Source organism: Rhyacophila brunnea, unplaced genomic scaffold, assembly GCF_057557595.1.
Source record: "Rhyacophila brunnea isolate RB1 unplaced genomic scaffold, BYU_Rbru_1.0 scaffold_1, whole genome shotgun sequence".
Taxonomy (NCBI): Eukaryota; Metazoa; Arthropoda; class Insecta; order Trichoptera; family Rhyacophilidae; genus Rhyacophila; species Rhyacophila brunnea.
In genome coordinates this window covers 54,324,983-54,338,498 of record NW_028232751.1, presented here as the reverse complement: position 1 = coordinate 54,338,498, position 13,516 = coordinate 54,324,983, and the positions used below count along the sequence as shown (strand labels likewise).

At 32.1% G+C, this 13,516-nt stretch overlaps 1 protein-coding gene across 2 annotated transcripts in view; it reads right to left on the bottom strand.

Annotated features, from left to right (window-relative positions):
• Drat (Death resistor Adh domain containing target) overlaps window positions 1-2,301 on the bottom strand; it is a 52,864-nt gene extending 50,563 nt beyond the window's left edge. The window contains exon 1 of one of the 2 annotated variants that reach the window (XM_085947261.1): window positions 2,107-2,301. The gene's annotated coding sequence lies outside the window, so the exon portion shown is untranslated. The remainder of the gene's footprint in view (window positions 1-2,106) is intronic. The other variant, XM_085947271.1, reaches the window with a different exon arrangement.
• Window positions 2,302-13,516: the final 11,215 nt, after the last annotated feature.

Sequence of the window (13,516 nt, the reverse complement as noted above, 5' to 3'; positions counted from 1 at the left end):
TCAAAAAAAGATTTTTCTATTCGTTATAATATATTCTCTCAGAAAGCGTTTTACAAAATTATGTATATTCTACTTATATTCATTTTATTTGTATGATTTATTCAAATTTTGATCTCGTGCAAATAAATAGGGTTTATCATAATATAATAAATATTATTTATGAATGTGTATAAACTACATACCTAGTTCTGAAAACATAGACTTCAAATTTTGAGGAATCTTAGCTGTTTAGTTTCTCACCATAGTTGGCATATTTTTAGTCGACGACAATAAATTAGCAACACTGTATGATTTACATTTGTTTACAACAGTAACTTTACGACAAAAATTAAATTGATGATTAGAAGTGAACAGTACATACAATACAGCAGTGACGTCCCGTGGGGGTAGGCAGATTGGGCGTCGCTTGGGGGCGGCAGTTACTCGAAGGGTGGCAAATCGAGTAGAATCATTTGGTATAATATATAGAAATAACTACCTAAACTGAGTACCTACCTACTTAATAACGAAAATATATTTCCTTTCAAAAATTCAGCTCACTGGTTGGCAACAAAATGTATTAGGTAATTAGCATAAAAGGTTTAACATGACTTTTTCGTCGGGTTCGCAACGTCTAGTTTACTTCCATTGTCCTTCGACGGCATTGGTGACTAGAAACGACACGAGCACGGATGATAAAAAATATTGTATATAAAAATGTGGCGGCATATGGCGCTGCCCAGGAGCGGCATTTTGTCTAGTGACGTCACTGCAATACAGGTAATTGGTAACGACGAGAGAATGGAGTAAGTAAAACAAACAAAAAAATCTGCCGCATTTACTCACAAAATCAACTATTTTTTTCATATTATTAAAACAGATTCACGAGTCGACCAGATAAGTGAGATAAACACACATCACAAATTTGCTTTAATAGTAAAAAGAAATGGCCCGCGGGGCTATTTCCCAACAATAGTGTTACTATTTTAAATTATGCGGATGTACGATAAATTTTTTAATTGTGTATCGATACTCGACAACTCTATTATTTAAATGGATGTATTAAAATATAAAAAAAACTCTAAATATACATATTAATGTTATCGCGTACACCATAATATGGAAAACGCTACTGTGGAGCATCACACTGAATTTATCATCCGCGATAGGTAGGGGGGCCCGCCAAAGATCCTAACCTGGGGGCCCGGTTCAGGATGTGGGGCCATGCATAGGTACCTAGCTACTTATTAAGAATAAAATGATTATTTTGTCAGTACATAGGTACTTGGATTACTACGTATATCTACGTACCTACTAACTATAGACTATTATAGAGCTTCCAATTTCTCCACATTTTTCGATTTTCAAGATTTCTTGAATTTAAGAATAGGCAGGTACTACCTGTTTGAATCTCGAGAATTCGATATTGGTGTATTGTTTTTAGACTGTAATATAATACTATGGATAGGTACAAACATATTAGGTATGTTAAAGAAACTATTTAACTCAAAATAATATTGTGTCTTTTGTCATTTCGTAGACTCGTAGAAAACGATGATAGATTAAGTTATAATATGAATGCCAAGTAAAAAAAATCACTAACGTGTTTCTAATCATTTGTATTCATATACTCATAACATCCTAATAATACGTATGTTCGTGATTATATAAACAAGATTTGAAAACAGTAGGTATCCCTTGAAAGCTTTTTCTGTGCCAAGTTTGCCCTCTCGTATTATAATGAAGGTCGTTTGTGTAAAATAAACATTAAACGACCCTTCTGAAAATAATATTCATTCCGAAATTTCAATGAAAGCACATAAATTTGTTACAATAAACAGAAATATTATACTTTTGTCTTTATCGTAAGAATCTACCTACCAATGAGCGACTTGTTGAATAAATGAATATAAATCTTCAATATTTAAAACCCCCTTCGGAGAGATGTGACATTGATTCAGAAGGCCAACATATTTAATATAGATAATCATTAAAATTAGTAAAATTACTGATTTTATATGCACTCCATGTACGCGAATAAAACAAAGCTATTGTGACAAAGTACGGGTATATTTATTTATTAATAAATATAATATAATGAGTAGTGGTAATGATGACAGAACATACCTTAGAATCACTTATTATTCCTGAGACATAAAACGGCACTTCAATAATAAAATTTAGCTGACAACAATAACGATATTGTACTAACAAATTAATGTGTAAAACACAGCGGTCAATTCAAATTATTATGCACTCTCGCACAAAACAATAACACAAGTTTCAGAAAACGACTGACACTGAACAGAATTGAAAAGTATTGCCTTCTATAAATATAAATTTCCATAACATTTTAAATGTTTTCTAAAGCTCGATAGAAAAATATAAATTTTCATGTTAAAGTATACTTTTACAAAAATATCTAATAAATATTTTCAAAAAAACTTTATTTAAAAAAATATTCTATTATTAATAAAAAAGAAGTTAAAAAAATGGATTAAGTATACTGAACGTTATATACAGGAAACTAAACCAAACCTGGCAAGACTATTTCAGCGATTTGACGACGCTGTCAAAACTGACAGATAATAAAAATAACAATGCACTCGCAACCATAGTAAATACAAAATATTTTTTAAAGTCTTCCAATGATAAAATTTTTATGGTCTGAGTAGACATTTGGATAAGTTTTATTTATCAACCATCTGTGTATTTTAATTTCTGACTGCCTACCGATAATGTAATACCTAAATACATAATATTATCAACCACTTGAATTCTTGTACTCCATTGAAAGAACTAAAACAAAACAAGGGTACAAGTGCGCGTGCTACCCATGCTCCCGCATGATTTGTGAGACATGGCAACTTATAGTAGTAGGAAAAATCGACTATTAAAAAGCAATTGTAGCCATTCTTTGAATTGACTTGATTCTTGGTCAACGTATAACTTCGACCAAAATTTTTCAACCGTGGTATTATTAAAATGGTTTTCAAGTACTTGGTCATGGCTCATTTCCAATAACGCATATTTAATGTTAGCCCTGTTAATTAAAATAGGTACTAAAAATGATGTTGGTGGCCGCAGAAAAATCTTATGTTGGCCGCACATGAGAACTACTACTATAGACATGTGGGTGTACCATAAAATCTCCCATCATAGTAGGTATATAAGTTATGATAATTTATTTAAGTACCCAATAACTCATACTGCTTTGTAAGTTAGTTGATAAGAAAGGCTTGTTACATCATTCATGAATCATTTATTGTTGAGGGAAATAAATTGGGTATTTACTTAATCACGCATTCACCTTCGATTCATTGAAGTCAACCTACCCACCACATCCATCAACCTCCTCTTCCCCTCACGATAGACAGATAAATAGTTTCATAATATTTTAAATGACCGTAAAACTATATGTAAAAAATTGTACAACCTGTTATGGATATACCCATAATCATGGCCCCCACTCCTGAAGCGGGCCCCCAGGCTAGGATTTTACCCCACCCCCCCCTACCTATCGCTAAAGATAAAGGCAATGTGACGCTCTACAGTAGCGTTTTCGAAAAGGTGTACGCGGTAAAGTTAATGTGTATATTTAGTGTTTTTTTGTATATTTCAATACTTCCATTTGAATTATGGATTTGTCGAGTATTGATACACAATTAAAAATTGTATCGTACAACCACATAATTTTAATTAATAATAACATCATCGAAGAAAAATAGTCCCACAGGCGACTTTTTTTTACTATTAGACAGAATTTGTGATGTGTGTTTATATCACTTATCTGGTCGACTCGCCACGCCGGGCCCTTCCTGAGCCCGGGCCTCCAGGCTAGAGCTCTGTCAGCCACCCCTTTGTGGGGGCCATGGCTGTAGGTATCCGATTATCCGAGTGAATTTAATTTTTCATTGTGAGTTTGACTAGAGTCTAGGCAGTGTCTATGATTCCACTGCCATCTGTGAGAATTATAATGATATTTTATTGTACCTATTACAATTTACAGCATATCCACATTACCTTATTTTAGTAGTGGGTAGTGTATAATATGCTTCATAACTTTGCGCTACGGCTATAGGATGAAAATGATATACAGGCGGACCTCGACTTACGAACGTTCGACTTTCGCACAATTCGCTATTTCGCACATTTCAAAAGAAATCGTTTTTTTAAAACGTCGCGCTGGCCGTGGGGTTAAGATATCACCTTCTCGCTCGCTCACAAGCAAGTGCATTTCTTGCGTCACTTGCATCCTGCTCGCACCCGTCACTTTGCTTGTGAGCTAGCTAGGATAGGTTTAGTCTTGCGCAGGAGCGCGCGCGGGCGTGTCATGTTGTGCGTTTTGCTAATTTTCTTCATTTCAAATATTTCACCCTAAAAAATTATAAACATGAGTGAGAAACGGAAAAACTTCAGTATTGATACGAACAAAAAGAAATCAAGGACTTATAAACTTCACATGACGTTCTGATTGCGGTGAATCTTTTGCTTCAATCGGACGTTCGTATGATACAAACAGGTCTACTACGATATGTTCAATTTTGAAAAATAAAAATAAAATTAAGGAATACGTTCAAAATTGTGGAAATATATTATCTTTAAAGGTTGTTTCCAAAAGACACGGCATAGTTATGGATGAAATAGAAAAATATTTGTCATCATGGATCGACGACCAACATCAAAAAGATGTCCCTCTGAATATTTCAATTATTCAAGCGAAGGCTCTTAGTTTGTACAAAGATTGGAAGGCTGGAAAAAGAAGATTCTAACACGATTTTTCAAGCAAGTAACGGTTGGTTTATATTAAATTCACTGGAGAATCGGCTGATGCGGATAGAGCTGCTGCAAAAGAATTTATTTCCTCATTATCCAAAATTATTGAAGATGGAGAATATTCCTCTAGCCAAATATTTAATGTAGATGACACAGGTTTATTTTGGAAAAAAAATGCCTAGTCGTACATTCTTATCTAAGGAAGAATCAGTTGCCCCTGGGCATAAACCTTCTTAAAACCGATTGACATTGCTTCTTGGTGGGAACTTGGCTGGTGATTTAAAATTGATGCCAATGTTAATTTATCAACCAGAAAATCCCAGAGCATTGAAAGGGAAGGATAAAAAATTGCTTCCAGTAATCAAATAAAAAAGCCTTGGTTTACTGCGTTACTATTAAAAGATTGGTTCACTTTACATTTTCGTCCCAGCAGGTAAGCAATATTGTAAAGTTAATGATTTGCCATTTAAAATAAGAAAAAGAAGAGTGGCAAACAGTTAACTCTTGATAACTTTTTAAGGGAAACACCCGCAAACCCCACTTAAACATGTCTCTTAAACATCTTATATTTACTTGATAAATAAATATTTCAAAATACACACAATTTAATTTTTTTTTTACTTCCCTCTACTTTCGAACATTCAACATTCGCACACCTTTTCAGGAACCAATTATGTGCGAAAGTCGAGGTCCTCCTGTAATATATTCTAAAAATATATTTTTTCCATTTTCAATCTATTTATTTATTTACTACTACATACATATTAATACAATAATTAGTGTTGATCTAATTTTATGCGTAATCAGACAAAGAGGCATATCAGTATTAGTAAAGAGTGCAAAAAAGTGCAAAGTTATAAAACGTAAATTGTGACAACTAATCGATGATTTGGTGTCAAAATATAGTAACTAGCAAAATATCAAATTGGTGTAAAAAAAAAATATTATACCTAAATAATGTGTATCTGTTCCATATGAATATATTTATTATTAAGATTGTTTTTAAAAATAAAATTCTGCAAGAGAATTGTAGGTAATTGGAAAACATATTTTATAAAGACCACAATATAATATGACCTTTATTTAAAAAAACGTTTTTTGAATAATTTCCCAACAACCTTTTTATCAACATTTTGTAGTTGCAATAGATTTATATTTTGGTTTACAGTTTATAGTGTTTACACTTTATACCATCTGCGAATACTAGGTACATTTTTTTATTGAATTAAGTATTTTTTATCGATAATGGTTTTTCACAGATGTCTAAACACTTTTGTGACCTCCATAGAATAGATTAATAAGATAGCCGATGCTATTATAGTCAAAGACTTTGAAGCCGGATTTTGTTTATCACGTTTATTGAAGTCTCCGGAATGTCCTTAGATGTTGCCAATATTCCACGCATGTTCAATTTACGTGACAAACTTTAATGCATATACGTAACTATCGAAATTAACGTATTCTTTAACATGTGTTTTAGTTTATCCCACATTTCTCCATGCTCGAGAACCATTCCTTCTTACGACCATGCCTAGAACGTAACATATTATTTTTATGTTCCCTGGTGACGTCACATTTTAAAATTACAATTCCTCAACCCGGCTGCGTCCTGCTAACCCAACTTATGAGAAAGCAAGGCAGAGGCAATTTTTGACTACGTAACCTCATGGAATATCACCTTCTCGCTAAAAGCTACAGTGATTGAGGCACAAAAATTGCGTCTGCCTTGCTTTCTAAGGGCGCAGACACACACGTGATTCCAAACGTATCCGATTAGAATCTCCAATTGGATTTTTTTAATCCAATAATGAAAATTATTAAGTAATTAAATTACTTAATTAAAAATTCAATTGGAGATTCTAATCGGAGGCATTTGGAATCAAGTAATATCTGCGTCATCGCATGTCTGCGTGTCTGCGTCCTAAGTAGGGTTTGGCAAGACGCAAACCAGCCAGCGCAAAGCTGTCTTCTGTCTCTCTGCATGGGAGCAGCTGGCCCATCTACCCCTCCGTCAAAATCACCACTTTCGATCAGACCCCACCCCCCTCAAAGGACGTGACGTCATAACATAACTTAAAATTTCAGAGTGAAACCATAGTTATATTTCGCTTGAATCGAAGTGAAGAATATAATATTTTGTCAAGCTTTGTAAAGCAATGCAAGTATTACTGCCTGCCATTCATAACATCATATTTATGCGAAACGGGATTTTCTGCATTAGCTGCAATGAAATCCAAATATAAAACCCGATTAGTAGTATTGATACGAACAAAAAGAAATCAAGGACTTATAAACTTCACATGACGTTCTGATTGCGGTGAATCTTTTGCTTCAATCGGACGTTCGTATGATACAAACAGGTCTACTACGATATGTTCAATTTTGAAAAATAAAAATAAAATTAAGGAATACGTTCAAAATTGTGGAAATATAATAGTAGTAGAGAATGAGCTACGAGTGGCACTCTCCTCAATGACACCTAGATTTGATATGATATTACCTTGTCGAAAGAATTTATAAAACCATTTGCTGAGCTGAAATAGGTGCTGTTTCAATTTTTTTTATAGTCATAACCAACAATTTAAAGAATATAAATAAAATCAATTAAAATATCACTATACGCAAATAAGCTTGTTAAATGGCACAAAACAAATGGGGGGCGGTATTTGGCAACTTTCCTTATCAGGGAACAAGCGGCGCATACTTTGAATGGGTACTCTGGTACTACATACTGAACTGATAAGAAAAACTTCATATTATAACATAGTTCCATATATTTCAACAAAACATTAACAAAAAAAATACTATGAAAAAAGCACATCTTTATATGGCACATTCCATTATAATGTTTAATACATAACATTTTTTTTACATTTATAGAGTTCAATTATTGTTATTCAATTATACAATTACAGATGTTGTAAATAATTTTTGAAGTTATACTTCTTTTGGCGCACTTGGGAAAACAGATCAGAGTGTACTTTTAGCGTGTGACAAAGTTGCGCGTGCCGATTTAAGGCATTTGGCGTGTGACGGATGTTGCAACACAATTTATTATTATTATTATTCATTCTTATAACTATTATAACATTCTACACTGTTAATTTATATTCATAAAACTTTATTAATATTGTAGTGTAGGTATATATTTTTTTCATTGTAAAGATTGTGTCTCAAGATTTGAGGCTACATTTATGTAAGTATTATTAATTATGAGTAAAATTATATATCAATAAATAAATAAATTTTGTGAATGTTGAGTTGGTAAATAATTCAAACAATCGTATGTTGTAAATTTACAATATTTAGTCACTTCATACACAAAAATACATATTTTTACAGTTTATAATAATATTCGTTGTATATCCCATGTCAATTTATTTATTAGCGGTATATAATAATTGAAGGCAATAGTAATTATTATGTTTCATCGCAAAAGCCAATATCACGTTTCAGTTAAACCATTAAATAGGCTATATTTTATTTTTGATTTGTAAAAAGTTACTACTGTTACCTAACGAAAATAGTTGTACAGTCATCTGTTTAAGCAAAGATGGTCGAAATAGCGGTTTGCTAAATTTCTCAAACACGGGTTTTGAGATTTTTTCTTCTAAAGTAGGTACATTCTGCAATATTATTTATTCGCATACATAATATTATTGCTGACGGTACCTTTATCGATAAAATACCTTTGAGACCGAAATGAATATAATCATAATAACACGCCAATAAAATTTAATTTTTTATTAATTCATCATGGGCACTTCTGAATCTATTATAACCACTGTATGGCAAAGATGAATTTTGGTCCAATACTAATTTGGTACAATAATTATTTGTTTTGTTACGCCAAAGAAGTATAACTTCTAACGCGAGTACATAAGTACACACAGCGATTTTTTTTTATTGATAAAAACATACACAAATAACATAATCAAAATTTGAAAGCATAGTGTTGATTTTGAAATCATTGGCTGCGGGAGGTTACAAAACTTGTTTTTGATATCAACATATTATTTATCATATCATATAATATGTAGTGAATTCTGAAGTACCAAAGATTGTTGTCATCAAATTAATATCTAATTCATACAGTAAAGCTAATGGTAGTTGTTTATTAATATGAATATGAATATTAATTTTCATTACTATTATTTCTTAGTGAGAAGACAATATGATAGTTGAATGAAAAATCACAATTCAATTATTATTACGTTACATCGTTGAGCTCCTTTGATGTGAGAATTTTGTCTTAATGGTTTCTATATAATTTTCTATTTGTTTATATGATTTAGTAAAACAACAGAACAGATTAATAAAATAAAAATGCGAAACCAAGGCAAAGGCAAAAAAATGATTAAGGCTTATTACTTAATGGTGGTCAAGCTATGAAACACAAGAAATACAAAGAGTGCTAAGTATCTTCAAATATTTCTTATGTCGAACTTGCATATTATGAAACAGACGTAACTCCTGAAAATAACATATTCTTTAACACGTGTTTAAGTTTATCCTGTATTTCTCTACACTTGAGAATTACACTTTCTTATAGCCTCACTCAGAAGGAAACCTTTATTTTTGTGTTCCCCGAGTAAAATTCTCAATGTTCTATATACGACCAAATTTAAAATCTAAGAAGCGGTAACATGTCAGCCTATAATTTCGTGGGATCCAGGTTCGAATCTCAGGTCTGATAAAAATATACATGTCGTTTTTCAATGTGCGTGTGGACCTAACAGGTTGAGCAAGTGGCTAACATCCAGTTCTCATAAAAATAAAAATTTGTTAATATAAATATGATCTTCTTGGGATTAAACACTGTTCATTTTTTTTTTATTAATAGCTCCAATTTAATGTCTCACTTTAATAAGACTGTAATACCTCTAATGCAATATTCCCTGTAAGGTGTGCGCGCGCACACATACCAAAATGTGTCCGCACACATGTTGTCATCCCCCACACAGTCCTCACACGAAAATATTGTAAAAGAAAGTTTCCTTTGCCAGATTTTAGTTTTGCTCGAATGCACGAAACCATCACATGAACAATTCTTCAACTTCATTTTTTATTTAAATAGGTTATTGCATTGACAAATTCTGTGGAAAAAATTATGTAAACCTATTACGCACATTAACTTTTATTCTGAAAGTAATTAATGGTTTATTGATAGAAATGTTGCAGTTTCGCTGAATTTTAACAACTTTACCAAAGGGGCCTTAGGTGACTCTTAAAATATAAAACAACTAAATTATTTCCCTTATATAATATAAATTTATTAAAACAAAATATTTTTGTAACTTATGACAAGATGGATGCAGGGAAATAAATGCCTAATATTTCACAAACTATACTGAAAATAAATAGTTTTAATGAAGAATTGTATGTGTGTGTTTGTGGGGGGGGGGCGTGTAAATTTACCGCACCGGGTGACGGCCCGTCACTGACAGGTGACCAACCCTAGTTATGCCACTGCTCAGATGCGTTGATGATCCGCACACACAATAGAAAAATTAGAGGGAACGTTGCTCCAATGTAGTTATCACATCGGAGATATTAAAAATGCTCATGATGATAACCTCACTACTTGCCATTTAGATAAATTTTGCAGATACAAAAAAAAATAATCTACCTTTATTAAAGCAAATTTTTGTCTCTACTGTACAATTTCAATATTGTTACATCTGACAATTCAACAGCTCAGACAGGTATATATTTTTATTAACAATACTTTTCCTAGTATACATACTTAGGCCCCGCCCCGTCCAGGGTGGATGCGATCGCCGCTCATGAGCGTTGAGCGGCGTTCGCAACTCAAACGTTTAACCCTATAACCAAAAAAAGACATTGTCTACGAACATTTTCACAAACCGCCAAACGCGTCCACCCTGGACAAGACCTTAAGGTGACAATATAGAAAGTATCTACCTACTATAAATAAAAATATATATCAGACATATTACGTTTCTTTATACAGTCGAACTCCATTATTACAAGGAAGATGGGACCGACTGAATTTGCTCGTTATAAGCATTACTCGTTATATCAGAGAATATGTATTTTTAAATGAGCAGTTACATAACACAAAAAGTCGCAATTCAAACTAAAATACACAATTAGAATTTTCCCTGAAACAAGCATGGCATTCATAAACTACAAAAGAAATTGTTTATTGTAATGAACGCTGGTAGGTACCTACTGACTTCAGCTTGGATTTTTTGCATGAAATTTCAACCATATGCATGGACAGATTTCAATATTGTCGGCGAAAACACCAATTAGGTACTTAGACACTTAACTAGCGTCATAAACGTAATCCGATCCCAGCGGCATCGGTCTATGGTCAGATTTTATTGCTTAGGGTTGAAAATATTTTTCAACGATCGACACATTAACAGTTTTAAGAAAATTTTTGTAGATTTTTTTGTTCGGTATATCCGATAAGTAGCTTGATATAAAAATGAATAAATGTATGGAGAAAATCATAAACTAAAATGTCAACAAATGTTTTCTCTTTACATCCGAGATCTCGCTATTTCCGTGATCGTAAAAACCAAGTTCGACTGTAGTTATAGTATAGTTTGGCAGTTAACAAAGAATTAGGTTCTGATATTTTGAATAGTGGGAAAGAATAGTATTGATTCATGTGGATCCTGAAACAGCAGAATTTTAAGATGCAATGATCTCAATCACAAAACATAGAGCTAATATAATATTATTTATGAAAGTCTCCTAATCAATAAATTCAATAAACTACACAGTTAATAAATATTTCTTAACAATTTTTAACAAAAAAATATCCCTTTTTAATTTAATCTTAAAGTAAATGTCATAAAATACATATTATAGAAAGACTAGATACATTTTTCAATGGTCTTAGATAGGCACTTACTGCATGCATATCGTTAACATTTTGTACTATTTTGATATAATTTACACAGGAAGATTTTGTGATGTCATATATGGATGAACACTTTATGAGATAGCGAGTAAGACATAGTAATGAATTTCATAGTGAAAAATAAAAGGTAGAAACACAAAAATACACCCATAATATGGGATACCCTAATGGAGGGGTTCTCAACCGCGTGCCCGCTGGCGCATGTGCGCCCAAATCACGCGACAGAAATTAATAATTTTTTGAAAAAAGGAGCTTACAAAATTAAATCCTGTTTTGGTTCCACATATTTGTGCGAATCTTTATTTTTTGACTTACTAATAACAACCTTGATAATTGTTTACGATTGGGATTATCATTTTACACTCCCGACTTTGAAAAGTTAGTAAGTGAAATGCAATGTCAAAGATCGCACTAATAGCCTGTGTTATTTTAAATATTTTTTTTACTCTTTATTGTATTTTATATCTTTTATTTTCAATATGTAACTGTATGGGTGTTTTATGCTTCTTTTGTAAATGCCCTCACAGGCGTTTAAATGTAATACATGTATAATCTACCGATATAATAAATATAACACATAATGCTTTAATCTTGATTTTTTGAAATCCGATGTGCGCCCGCCACTATTATCCCAAATCTCAAATGCGCCCGCTACCTCGAAAAGGTTAAGAACCCCTGCCCTAATGCATTGAAATTAAAAAAATGTTGGAATCTAATCATCACCTAAAGATAGGATCAATGTTTAACGACTATCAACTACTCTGAAATCAGAATTAACAGAGTTGCAATCGGTTATTAGTGTGGTTAATTGCAAGATTCAAAAAATATTGATTGACTGAGTTTTTCTAATCAATCGGAAGAGTTTGTGAAATATTAGGCATTTATTTCCTTGCATCCATCTTGTTATAACTTACAAAAATATTTTGTTTTAATAAATTAATATTATATAAGGGAAATAATTTAGTTGTTTTATGTTTTAAGAGTCACCTAAGGCCCCTTTAGTAAATTGGTTAAAATTCAGTGAAACTGCAACATTTCTATCAGTAAACCATTAATTACTTTCAGAATAAAAGTTAACATGCGTAATAGGTTTACAGAATTTGTCAATGCAATAACCTACCTATTTAAATAAAAATTTCATTGCAATGAAATTATTTTCATTTACAGCTTACAGTTTACGGCATCACATTAGTTGTTAGAGCAACAACTAACACTATGATTAGAATTTGTAATTTCATGCCACAGCCTAACTATAGATGGTCATGTGAGCTTATGTGAGGTAAATGTCCTATGCAAAGCATAAGTGATAGAGATATCATGAATATTTTTCATGAAGACAAAAACTGAAATCGTTGAAATAATGTGAAATGGCAGAAAGATATAACAGTAGATATTATGTATAAAGATCTCTTACAATCTACATATGTAAATGTAACTAGTATATCACAAGTTTTCATGTTATGACAGATCAGTACTTACTTACTAACTAAAAATAAATATATAATTCAAACATCCACTCAATATTAATAAAACATCGCTGGCTTAGTGCAATATAAACTAAAAAAATATACGTTTGATATTTTGTGAATTATTCCCTCCATGAAATGCGATGAAGAATAATAATAAAAACTGCGAGACAATAAACCCATAGACATTCCGATTTCATTGTCTGTTAGACCGATTTAGTTGGAATCAAGATATCATATCATCAGTGTTTTGTAAAAAGGGTGAATCAACCATTTTGGTGAAATTGAGATTTTAATGAAAAAACAATATTTACCTCACTAGCTTTGTTGTGAAAAACAGCGAATTTGTATCTCCACAGGAAAGTACTTAAAAACGATAATCGTATGGGCGGATATC